The following is a 10,388-nucleotide window of genomic DNA, read 5'->3' as shown; positions in this document are numbered from 1 at the left end:
TGTTGTTGTTGTTGTTGTTGTTGTTGTTAAGTGCCATCGAGTCGTAAGTGATTCATAGCCACCGTTTGAACGAAAGACCTGGACACCTGTATAACTTTCATCCTCTCTCCAGGTTCATAGGGTTTCCGGAGGCAAGGTATATCAGAAGTGGATGCCACCCCTGCTTCCAAGCTTGTTTTAAATGGGGAGCTCCACCAAACTCTGTCCACCATGGGTAATCATTATTGCATTTGACACATCAGTGTCACAGTGTTCGGCTTCACAACAACCATGAGTTACCTCTGTACAGCAAGTGGGCATAGTTGTATATATAATTTAAACACCATGCTTGGGTTTGGGGGTCAGGGCAGCATATGGCAGTGGATTTTTTAAAAGTAGAATTATATGACAAAAATCTGGTTTTTTAGGCACTGTAGGCACAAGTTGTTGGGGGTTCAGGGTGCACATTGCCTAGTGTGGAAGCAGTGCAGACCAGAGAGTGAGCACTCAGAAGAGTGCATTGCACCCACAAATATGCACAGGGCTGGGTCCGGCTTCTTTCACCTCTTACAGTCTCTGCAGAAAGTGCTTCAGAGGATGTGTTTCCATATTCACAGTCCTGGTTTAGAGGCCTTCCAATTCCTGGAGCCAGCTGGCCTTCCTCTCTGCGGGGTGTCTGGCCACGGCTGTGCACCTGAGGCCTTCTGAGCGCTCCCACCTCTCCCCGCTTGCCAACCTGCCTGGGAGCTCCTTGTATTTATTTAATTTTGCAAAGACAGGCAAGGCATTTCATTATCCAGAAAAATCAAGAAAAGAAGATCCTGTAGGTCAGAGAGGAGCTCTTTCTCCTCAGAAATCACGAGTTGCAGCAGTGGTTCCCAGCTGTAAAGGTGTCTCCACACTCACTTGAACTCTGAAGGCTGCGAAACCTGAGTTTCAGTCCCGGTCCCCTCAAATTCAGTTCATGACCTTGACAAAATTAATTCAACCACTCCTCATCCGCAAAGAAGGAATGAATACGATCCCTAGCGAGTTATTGCAAAATTTAAACCGAAGAATAGGTGAAGAGTGCTTAATGCTTAAGTCTGTCTCTAGGAAATAGCCACCCCTTCAGAAAATTTGTGGTTCATTGTCGCTGTTTGGTGCTATAATGTTAGTTCAGGCTCATAGCTAATAGGAGAAAACGCTGCGCGGTCCTGCGTGACCCCCTCAAAATCATTTCCATGTTTTCCTCCAGTTACTAGCTAATGTTATACATCTATAAAGTCATTGTCAAAGAGTTCTGATCCACATGAACCCTCTGAGGTTGTCAATCTCAAGCTGAGGAGATTGCCCATCTTTCTCCCTCGCGTCATCTATCCGCATGCCGCGCGCACAAGCCTCCCGGACTGGTGGTAGTTGGTGGTGGAGTTGCTGGACTCCAAGGGCGATGGGTCGAAACACTGCCCAGTCCCGCTCGGTCCTCACAGTCGCCTCTGACTGTGACTGGTTTCTTTCCCAAAGCCCCTGGGAGTCTGGGGCTGTACTGCCTTGGGTGGGTCTCCTATGGATCTGATTCTTCTTCATACCAGAACCGACAAGTCCTGAGTGCTCCTTAGTCTGGGAAGCCCTTCCTCTTATATAATAAACCTTGGTGTCCAGTAGCCTTGCCCATGTCGTTGAGAACGCCCCACCTCGCTGGCAGTGAGGCTGGCGCTGAGGGTGCGGGAAGACTTCCTGGGGCTCAGCCGCCCTTGAGCTTGAGGGGCAGAGACTAGTTCACCAACTCCTGTGTCCCAAGGTCCTCATAGTCCATGACCTACAACCACGTCCTGTCCTGGATCGGGTCACAGTGCCATGTACGTTGTCGGGACCTGCAACTTCTCGGTACTGATGGGTGAGGGGGGTCAGAAAGGTGCTAGCTGCCAGGTCCGAGTTTCAGACGCGGGAGGACGTGAGCGCATACTGGCATCTGGGATGGGCCCCCAGTCACCTAGGGCCCGGCCATTGAGACTGCATTTCAGAGGAGAGCTGTGTCCTGCGCCGGAAAGGCATCAGTTTAGAGTGTCGCCTTTCTGGGCATGGACAGAGCCCTGAGCGCTCGGTTCTGCACTACGGGATGAGAACATAAGGAGTGTCCTACAGACTGGACTCTGGAGACCTTGGCACGGACCTGGCGCAGAGTCACCAGCATGTGCAATGGAAATGCGGGGGTTACACAGTCCTTGACAATAGAGGCTGGCCGCCTTGGGAGGGAGGCGCAGGAAGCGAAACCTGGCGGGTCTAATGGATTTCCATGGGAGGAAGAGAAAGGAGCTCTCCTGGTCGTCTTACGTGAGCGGCCGGATTCCACTCATGAAGTCATCACAGCCACCCCACCAATTGAATGGTTCATACCAATCGGAAGAATACAACCCCGAGCCAATGCGCGCCTGCCTCCCGGTGAGAAGATGGTGGGACCCTGCCTGGGAAGACGCTATTTCTTCAAATGTCTGTCTTTTCGCCACATCCCAGAGCGCAGGGTGGCCAGGTGAGGGCTGCATACCCAGGACAGTTGGCCTCACTGTGCTCTCCAACAATAAACACTAACGCGGTTACTGAGTCCCAGCGCCCAGGCCTGCGCTCCTTCCTCCCCCCTCACCCCAGCTGGATGGAGCCCGTTCACCTGCTCTTTCAAGCCCCGCCGTTGCTCCCTGCTCCTCAGAGCCACAGCCACAGCTACTCCTGCCGGAATCTCTGAGCCAGAGGTGAGTTAAGTTCTTGGGTTCTCAAAGTCAGGTGCACTGGGACCGGCCCCACCTCTCCGTGCGTGCGTCTCCTCCAGGGGCTGGCCGTCCTCCCTGCATCCTCCTTCTCCCCTTCCTCTCTTCCTTTCTCTTTTCCCCTCCTCTTTCCTCCTCTCCCCACCCTCCACCTACTTCTGAGCCACGGAGTCCTTGGGAGCCAGCTGCTACCTCAGTGAATCCACTCCGAAGCAAAGCGAAGCATCTGGGAAGAAATGCCTGGCTTTCTGCTTCTTCCCAGGAAACTCATGCGGAGCATCGTTCATTCTTGAAAGCAGAATCTTCTAACAACCGGCTGTGACTTGATTGAAGAAAATCGGCCACAGTCTGTCGTGGATCAAGGACCTGGGGAGAGCAGGACATTCCCAGTGAGGACCTCACTCAGCTCTGGGACTTCTGGTGAGTGTCCCCCCCAAATACTGTCTGCCTGGAGCCTTCATTGAGGACAATAGTGTGTACAGCGTCATGACAGAAACAACCCACGGGAAATGGACACAAACCTGCCTTCTTTTTTTTTTTTTTTCAAACCTGCCTTCTTTTTTTGATGAGAGCCCTCCTTTGTTGTTTCCCTGGTAGAGCAGTCCCAGTCCTGGTTAGCTGTCAGCTGCTAACGGAGAAGTCTGCAGCTGGAATCCACCAGGTTCTTCCGGGGAGAAAGGTGGGCAGTGTCATCCCTGTAAAGATTTATAGTCCTGGAAACCAATTGACAAACTCGAGTTGTAATCCATTCTGTGACAGTGGGTTTGTTTTTGTTGTAGTTTTGAGTTGGTTTGCTAATAGTTAATCCTAGAAGCTCTTGCCTGGAAGGTTCAGTTCATGCCAGGCAATAATATTTGAACGTTTGTGGTTTCTATCTGTGCTTATTTAAAAGGGCAATGTTCGGCATGTGCAATCCTTGGGCCTGGAACAGGCTTCTGTGCATTGCCAAGAGTTCAGTGGCATATATTGGGCCAAAGGAACAGGTCAGTCTTAGAAGGAGAGCAGCCAGAACTCTCCTTAAAAGGGAGGACAGCAGACTTCAGCTCACAGCCTTGGGTGTGTGATGGGGGTGAGCGAGATGCCTCTGGGGAAAGATGTCATGCTTGGTCAAGCAGAGGGCCAGGGGGAAAGAGGAAGTCTCTCAGGGAGGTGACCAGGTACTCAGGCTGCAGCAATGGGCCCAAATCCAGCTGCTGTTGTGGGATGGCAGACAGCAGTGTTTCATTCTGTCCTGCATGGCACCCACTGTGTGCCCAGCTCTCTCAGAAGCCCGCGTAACTTCTTTGCTTGGTCAGCTTCATAGTTTTAAAAAGCAGGGTCACCACCATCACCACTACTCACCCCCACTGTTTATTACTAGTGGATTGACTGGAGTAAACAGGACTCCTTAGGTTTTTCCAGATTTTTCCCTCTGAACAGCAAGGGATGCTTGTAATTTGCAAATTTATTTTGACCGCCTTGGTCTGGGACCATCACCTTCTCCTGACTTTCTTCAACTAATTCAGTTCAACAGCTTAGCATCTGAACTGGAGCACTGCACTGCCCTTTCTGGTTGACAAAATCATCCTTTGCCTTATATTCTTTTTTTAAAAAAATAAAATTTTAATTGTGATTTTAATGAAAGTTTACAGAAAAGTTAGATTTTCATACATTCATTGTTACGCATTTTTACCCCCTCTCCTCTCCTCCTTCCCCTCTCCCTCCCTCAGCTCACGTCATTTGTATTTTTAAATATGCATTCATTGTTGCACAATTACACCCCCCCACACCCCTGTCCTCTTTGCAATGTACCTCATATTCTGGGCTGTTGTCGTACATATAATGCCTAATAATACATTCCGTTTAAACAGTCATTTCCTTCATCTGTTCCAGTGCAGTGTTTATTATCTATCCACTCTTATCCTGTTCTCCTCTGAGCCCTGGCGGTGTCATGCACAGTGTAGCAGGCTGCTAACCAAAAGTAGTTCAAGTCCATCAGCCAGCCACTCATCTGGAGAAAGATGGGCAGTCTCTGGTAAAGATTTACAGTCTCAAAAACTATAAGTGGAGGGTGACTATGGGTCAGAATTCATTCCACAGCAGTAGACTGTGGGATTTCTCTTACCCTCTGGCCCACATTGTCATTCTCTCTTCCCACCCTGGCCCCCTATAGATAGGTTTGTGTGTCTCTTTCTGCGTGTGTCTCTGCCTCTGTGTGTCTCAGTGTGGACTGCGTGTGTTTGTGAGCCTGTGTCTGGTGTTTTTTGCATGAATTGCTGTGGTGACAATGATCAGTGTGTATCTAAGGTGTGGGGCCCTTCCTGTGCGTTCTCTCTGGCTCACTCAGCAACGCCCCCTCCAGGTCTCATGATACTACTGCTGCTGAAACCCCCTCACTCTGGGAGCTGTCACAATTCTTTGGGTAGATGTCATTTTTTGAAGACAGGAAGAGCTGTCTGTAGGGGGATAAACAGAACACAGGGCTAGTTGGAAATTTGGTGAATGGTAACAATTACTCCAGTACTATTGTGAGGAAGTTGAACTCCTTTTCTTTTTCTTCTTTTTTTTTATTGCACTTCATTTTATTTTACTTCTCACATCGCATTTTTGTTTTTGTTTTTGTTTTTAAGTTGATATTTATTTTATTTTTTTAAATAATTTTAATGAACATTTACAGAGAATTTGGATTTCCATTCATTCATTGCTTCACTTCTCTCCCCGCCCAGCCCTCTCCCCCCTGCCCCCCAGTTCGCTCCTCTCTTTCAAAAGTAAAAGAAAGACTCCCTCCCTGGTACACAATCTCCCCGCACCCCTCCCACCGCCCCAAGTACATTCCACTATGCAACCTTAATTGTGGACTCTTGTGATAACCATAATACCCTATCATACATCGCTCTTGAATTATTCAGTCCCCCAAAAAAAAATTATTCAGTCCCTCATCTGTTTCAGTGCAGTATAAACAATTTATCCAGTTTTTCTCAGTCTTACCCCCACCCTGATATCAGTCCCATTTTACAGCAGTGGCACCATGCAATATTTGTCCTTTTGCGACTGAGATATTTCACTCAGCATAATGTCCTCCAGGCTCACCCATTTTGAATAATATTGAATGAGTTCCTTGTTTTTCAATGCAGCATAGTATTCCATTGTGTGAATATACCACAGCTTCTCTACCCATTCGTTTGTTGATGGGCACCTGGGTTGTTTCCAACTCCTTGCTATTGTGAACAGAGCTACGATAAACATGGGTGTGCATATATCTGCATGGATGTCAGTTATGGTCTCTTTGGGATATATTCCCAGTAGTGGAATTGCTGGGTCAAATGGTATCTCTATTTGCAACTTTTTGAGAAAGCGCCATACCGCCTTCTACAGTGGTTGCACCATTTTACATTCCCACCAACAGTGAATAAGGGTTCCAGTTTCTCCACAGCCTCGCCAGCATTTGTTGCTTGTCTTCTTCTTGATAGAATATTTTTGCAACTATGGCCATCATGATTTCCATACCTGCTGAAACGTGGTCAGAGGAACCGGAAGAGGGAAGGTTTGGGTTGGCATTGAATTACAGTTTACTCAGATTTAACCAAGATGGATTGACAATGTCTGCAACGATCGCCTCAGCACAGAGGAGACCTGGTGCAGGATTGGGCAGGGGTTTCTTATGTTGTACGGGGGGTTGCTACGGGTCAAAGCCTATTTCATGACCCCCAAACAACAGCAACCTCTGAGATATATGGGCAATTAGTTTACATGGAAACTGAGTCATGGTGACAGGAAGAAAAATGGCCTCCCTCCCTGCAAAGTTACTGAGAACGACTCAGCTTCTCAGGTAGCAGTGTGCCTACAGGGATGTGCTACTGAGTGAGCCCTAGTGGTATAGTGTGTCATGTGTTGTGTAGCTAACTGAAGTCACTGGTTCAAATCTACCAGAGACTCCATGGAAGAAAGATGAGCCAGCTCATCTCATTAAGAGCTGCAGCCTAGACAACTTGTTGGAGGCTTGCTAGGAGTCAGACCCAGTGGGCCAGCAGTGGGTGTGGCGGTCTTGCATGTTGCTGTGATGATGGAAGCTACCTCATCAATATATCAAAGCAGCAAGCTTAGCCCTGAAGGATACACCTCAGTGGTGCTACCAGCCTAAGCTAGACTAAGGAGAAAGGACTAGAGACCTATTATTGTCACTAAGTATCATCGAGCTAACTAAAAGTCATAAAAATCCTACCAAAAAAAATTACTCTTTTCAAGTATTGACCACTCTTGACAACACGCCCTGCACAATTCATGATTCAACGTGCTTGAATCAAGCACCCATTAGGCTTTAAATTGACATCCTTGCTTTTCAGTACTTGGCAGATTTTCTCAGTGCAACGTCTTTTGATTTTTTGACTGCTGTTGATTGTGGATCCAAGTAAAATGGAATTGCTGACAACATCAATCTTTTCTCCGCCTATCATGTTACCTATAAGTCCAGTGGTGAAGATTTTAATGTTGTTATGTTTTTAATAAAGAAAAGGTAGTCTATTCTAGCACACAGTAGAAAAAGAAAAAGGTAGATAAGAGAAATAGAGAATTGGACAGCCAGTAAAGCCAGCTAAACCTGAAAACACTTCAGAGTTTTGTTTTATTATGTTAAGATGTAATCCACGTTGAAGTCTTTGATCTTCTTTGGAAAGTTCTTTGAGTCTTCTTCAGTTTCTACTTCTGAAAATTAGCCAGTGAAAATTCCTTTGGGTCACAACAAAATATTGCCCAATATAATACTGCATGATGGACACCCTAGGCTAGAAGGCACTTAAAATGCAAAGTGGGGACAGTGACTGGCTCTAGCATACAGAGGCCATGGAGGTGGCATGGGACCAGGCCCTTTGTCCTGTCATACATGGATCTACCACAGGTCAGAGCAACTAGCAACAATGCACATCTTTGCAAGTGGCAGTGATTAGAAGGGGGAGTGTGTCAAATTCTGCAAGTAGTTATTGTCAGTAGTACCTTTTAGTAGCTTCTACTAGATAGTTGGATAGTAGTTGCTTAAAGAGTGAAAATGACTCGATGATACAGTCTTTTGGGATTTGTACTAATAACCTATCTATGCCAGGTTTCCATTTTAAGTTATTAAATATCTCTTCAATGAACTGAGCATGATGAACTTCCTGAACCATTTTACATGCCCATCATAAGTGTATGAGAGCCCCATTCTCCATAGCCTCACCAACATTTGTTGTTTGCTGTCTTGATGAACTTTACTATGATTGCTGGGATCAACTGATACTGCTGTTGCTTTGATTTGAATCTCTGTAGTAGCTAGTGATCTTGAACATTACTTTATGTGTGTGCCAGACAGCTGAATGTCTTTTACCCATTTTATAATTAGATTGCTTGGGTGTTTTTCTGGCTGAGAGGTTTGCTTTTTCTTTAAAAAGTTGAAAATGGAAATGCCACTGGATCTAGCTATTCCACTACTAGGTATATATCCTAGGTAATTAAGAGCTATAACAGGAACAGCTATCCATGTTTATTGCAGCATTACTCACAATACCAAAAAGGTGTCAACAACCCAAGTGCCTATCAATGAATGAATGGATAGAGAAACTACAGTACAGTTGCACAACACATAGTTGTACTATGCAGCACTAAAAAATAATGATGAATTAATAAAAAACTGCCTAATATGGGTCAATCTAGAGAGCGTTATGTTGAGTAAAATTAAGTCAGTCACAAAAGGACAGATGTTGTAGTAGATGACTATTATGAAAAGATAAAGAGAGGTTTATACACAGACTCACTCTAATATGTTTACCAGTGAGAAGAAAAAAGGGAGGGAAGTAGAAGACGAATAGAAAATGAACACTTGTGGGAACTCTCTAGAACACTCAGTGAGAGGCTGAGGACCAGTGGCTGCCTGAACTGTGCAGTGACTGGTTCGTTCTCATTCCCCACACCAGCCTCCACCAACTCAACGGAGATAGAAAATGGTGAAGGAAATCACCATACTATGAAGTTTTGGGGGTCAAACCCAATGCTATGCTTATGGGAAACTGGCCTTCAAGTGCCACCCTGATAAGAATCCAAAAGAAGGTGAGAAGGTTAAACAGATTCGCCAAGCTTATGAAGTGCTTTCTGATGCAAAGAAGAGAGAATTACATGATAAAGGAGAATAGGCCATCAAAGAGGGTGGAGCAGGTGGGGGGTTTGGCACACCCATGGATATCTTTGATATGGTTTTATGGAGGTGGTGGAAGAATGCAGGGAGAAAAGAGAGCAAAAAATGTTGTCCATCAGCTCTCAGCAACATTACAATATTTATACAAAGGTGCAGCAAGAAAAGTAGCTCTGCTCTTTCCTTCAGCGCTTTCCAAGGAGGTGGCAGTCCTCTCCCACTGGCATAATGGCTGCCCTCAGACCCTGGTGAAGCCAAAGATCATCAAAAAGAGGACCAAGAAGTTTATCCTCCATCAGACTGTTATGTCAAAATTCAGTGTAACTGGCCCAAGCCCAGAGGCATCGACAACAGAGTTCTGAGAAGATTTAAAAGGGCCAGATCTTGATGCCCAACATTGACTACGGAAGCAATAAGAAGACAAAGCACATGTTGCCCAGTGGCTTCTGCAAATTCCTAGTCCACAATGTCAAGGAGCTGAAGGTGCAACAAATCTTACTGTGCTGAGATTGCGCAAAATGTTTCCTCCAAGAACCGCAAAGCCATTGTGGAAAGAGCAGCCTGGCTGGCCATTAGAGTCACCAATCCCAATGTCAGACTGCACAGCAAAGAAAAGGAACAGAAAGCTTGTTCAAAATACATATATACATACATACATAAAAACAAACTTGTTTGCACATTTTGTTTGTGCTAAATAAACCATAAGATTTGAGAGAGGGAGAGAGAGAGAGAACACTAGCAGAAGAATGTGATTTGTGGCAAATGTGAAGGCTGAGAAGGTAAGAGCAATAGAATACCGTCCTAATCCAGAATTAAGGTTGCATAGAGAAGTGTACTCCGGGTGGGGGTTGGGGGGATGGGATGTGGTAATTGTATACTAATGAAGGAATTTTTTTCTTTTTCTCTTCGGAGGGGGGAGTGAGCTGGTGGGGAGGGGTGGGCAGGGAGGAAAGTGTGGCAATGAATGAATGGAAATCCCAAACCTCTGTAAATGTCTATTAAAAGTAATAATAAAAAAATTTTAAAAAAGAATATTATAATTCTAAAAAAGCAAAAAAGAAGTGGAAGAGGGAAAAAAAAAAGAATACCGTCCTAATTGCTGAGGTACTGGAATGCAAATAATTCATCAGATCAAACCTGAATGGTTCTGCAAATTCAATTTGCGTGCATGGAGTGGCAGGGCCATGGGGAAGAGATCAGCCCTAATAAGATGCAAAAAGGTACAATGTACAGATGTAAAAACTACAATGCAAGGAAGATAGTTTGAGAGGAAAAAAAAATTCTAGAAGGTCATACTGACAAAGATATTGAAAGACCCTAAACTAGGGCTTTTCCCAGACCGGGCGCGACCCCGAGCAACTCACAGCCGATCCACTTGCTGTAATCACAAGAGGCTTTATTGACAAAGCTTCGGGACGACTTGTATCTCATATAAGAGACAGGGAAGTCGACCCCGAGCCCCAAAAAGCAAGGGAATTTATACTAGGTCTAGGGGTTCTTTGGCGTAGAGATAGCTCATTGGCTCTTTGGAA

General features: G+C 45.7%; 1 pseudogene; it reads left to right on the top strand.

Moving 5' to 3' along the window:
* Positions 1-10,388, top strand: part of LOC102854319 — a 67,202-nt pseudogene that overhangs the window by 1,425 nt on the left and 55,389 nt on the right.

The sequence above is a fragment of the Elephantulus edwardii genome, unplaced genomic scaffold (assembly GCF_000299155.1).
Source record: "Elephantulus edwardii isolate Elephantulus edwardi_28Jun2011 unplaced genomic scaffold, EleEdw1.0 scaffold00134, whole genome shotgun sequence".
Lineage (NCBI taxonomy): Eukaryota > Metazoa > Chordata > Mammalia > Macroscelidea > Macroscelididae > Elephantulus > Elephantulus edwardii.
The sequence above is the reverse complement of the archived record's forward strand: the minus strand, read 5'-3'. Positions and strand labels throughout refer to the sequence as shown.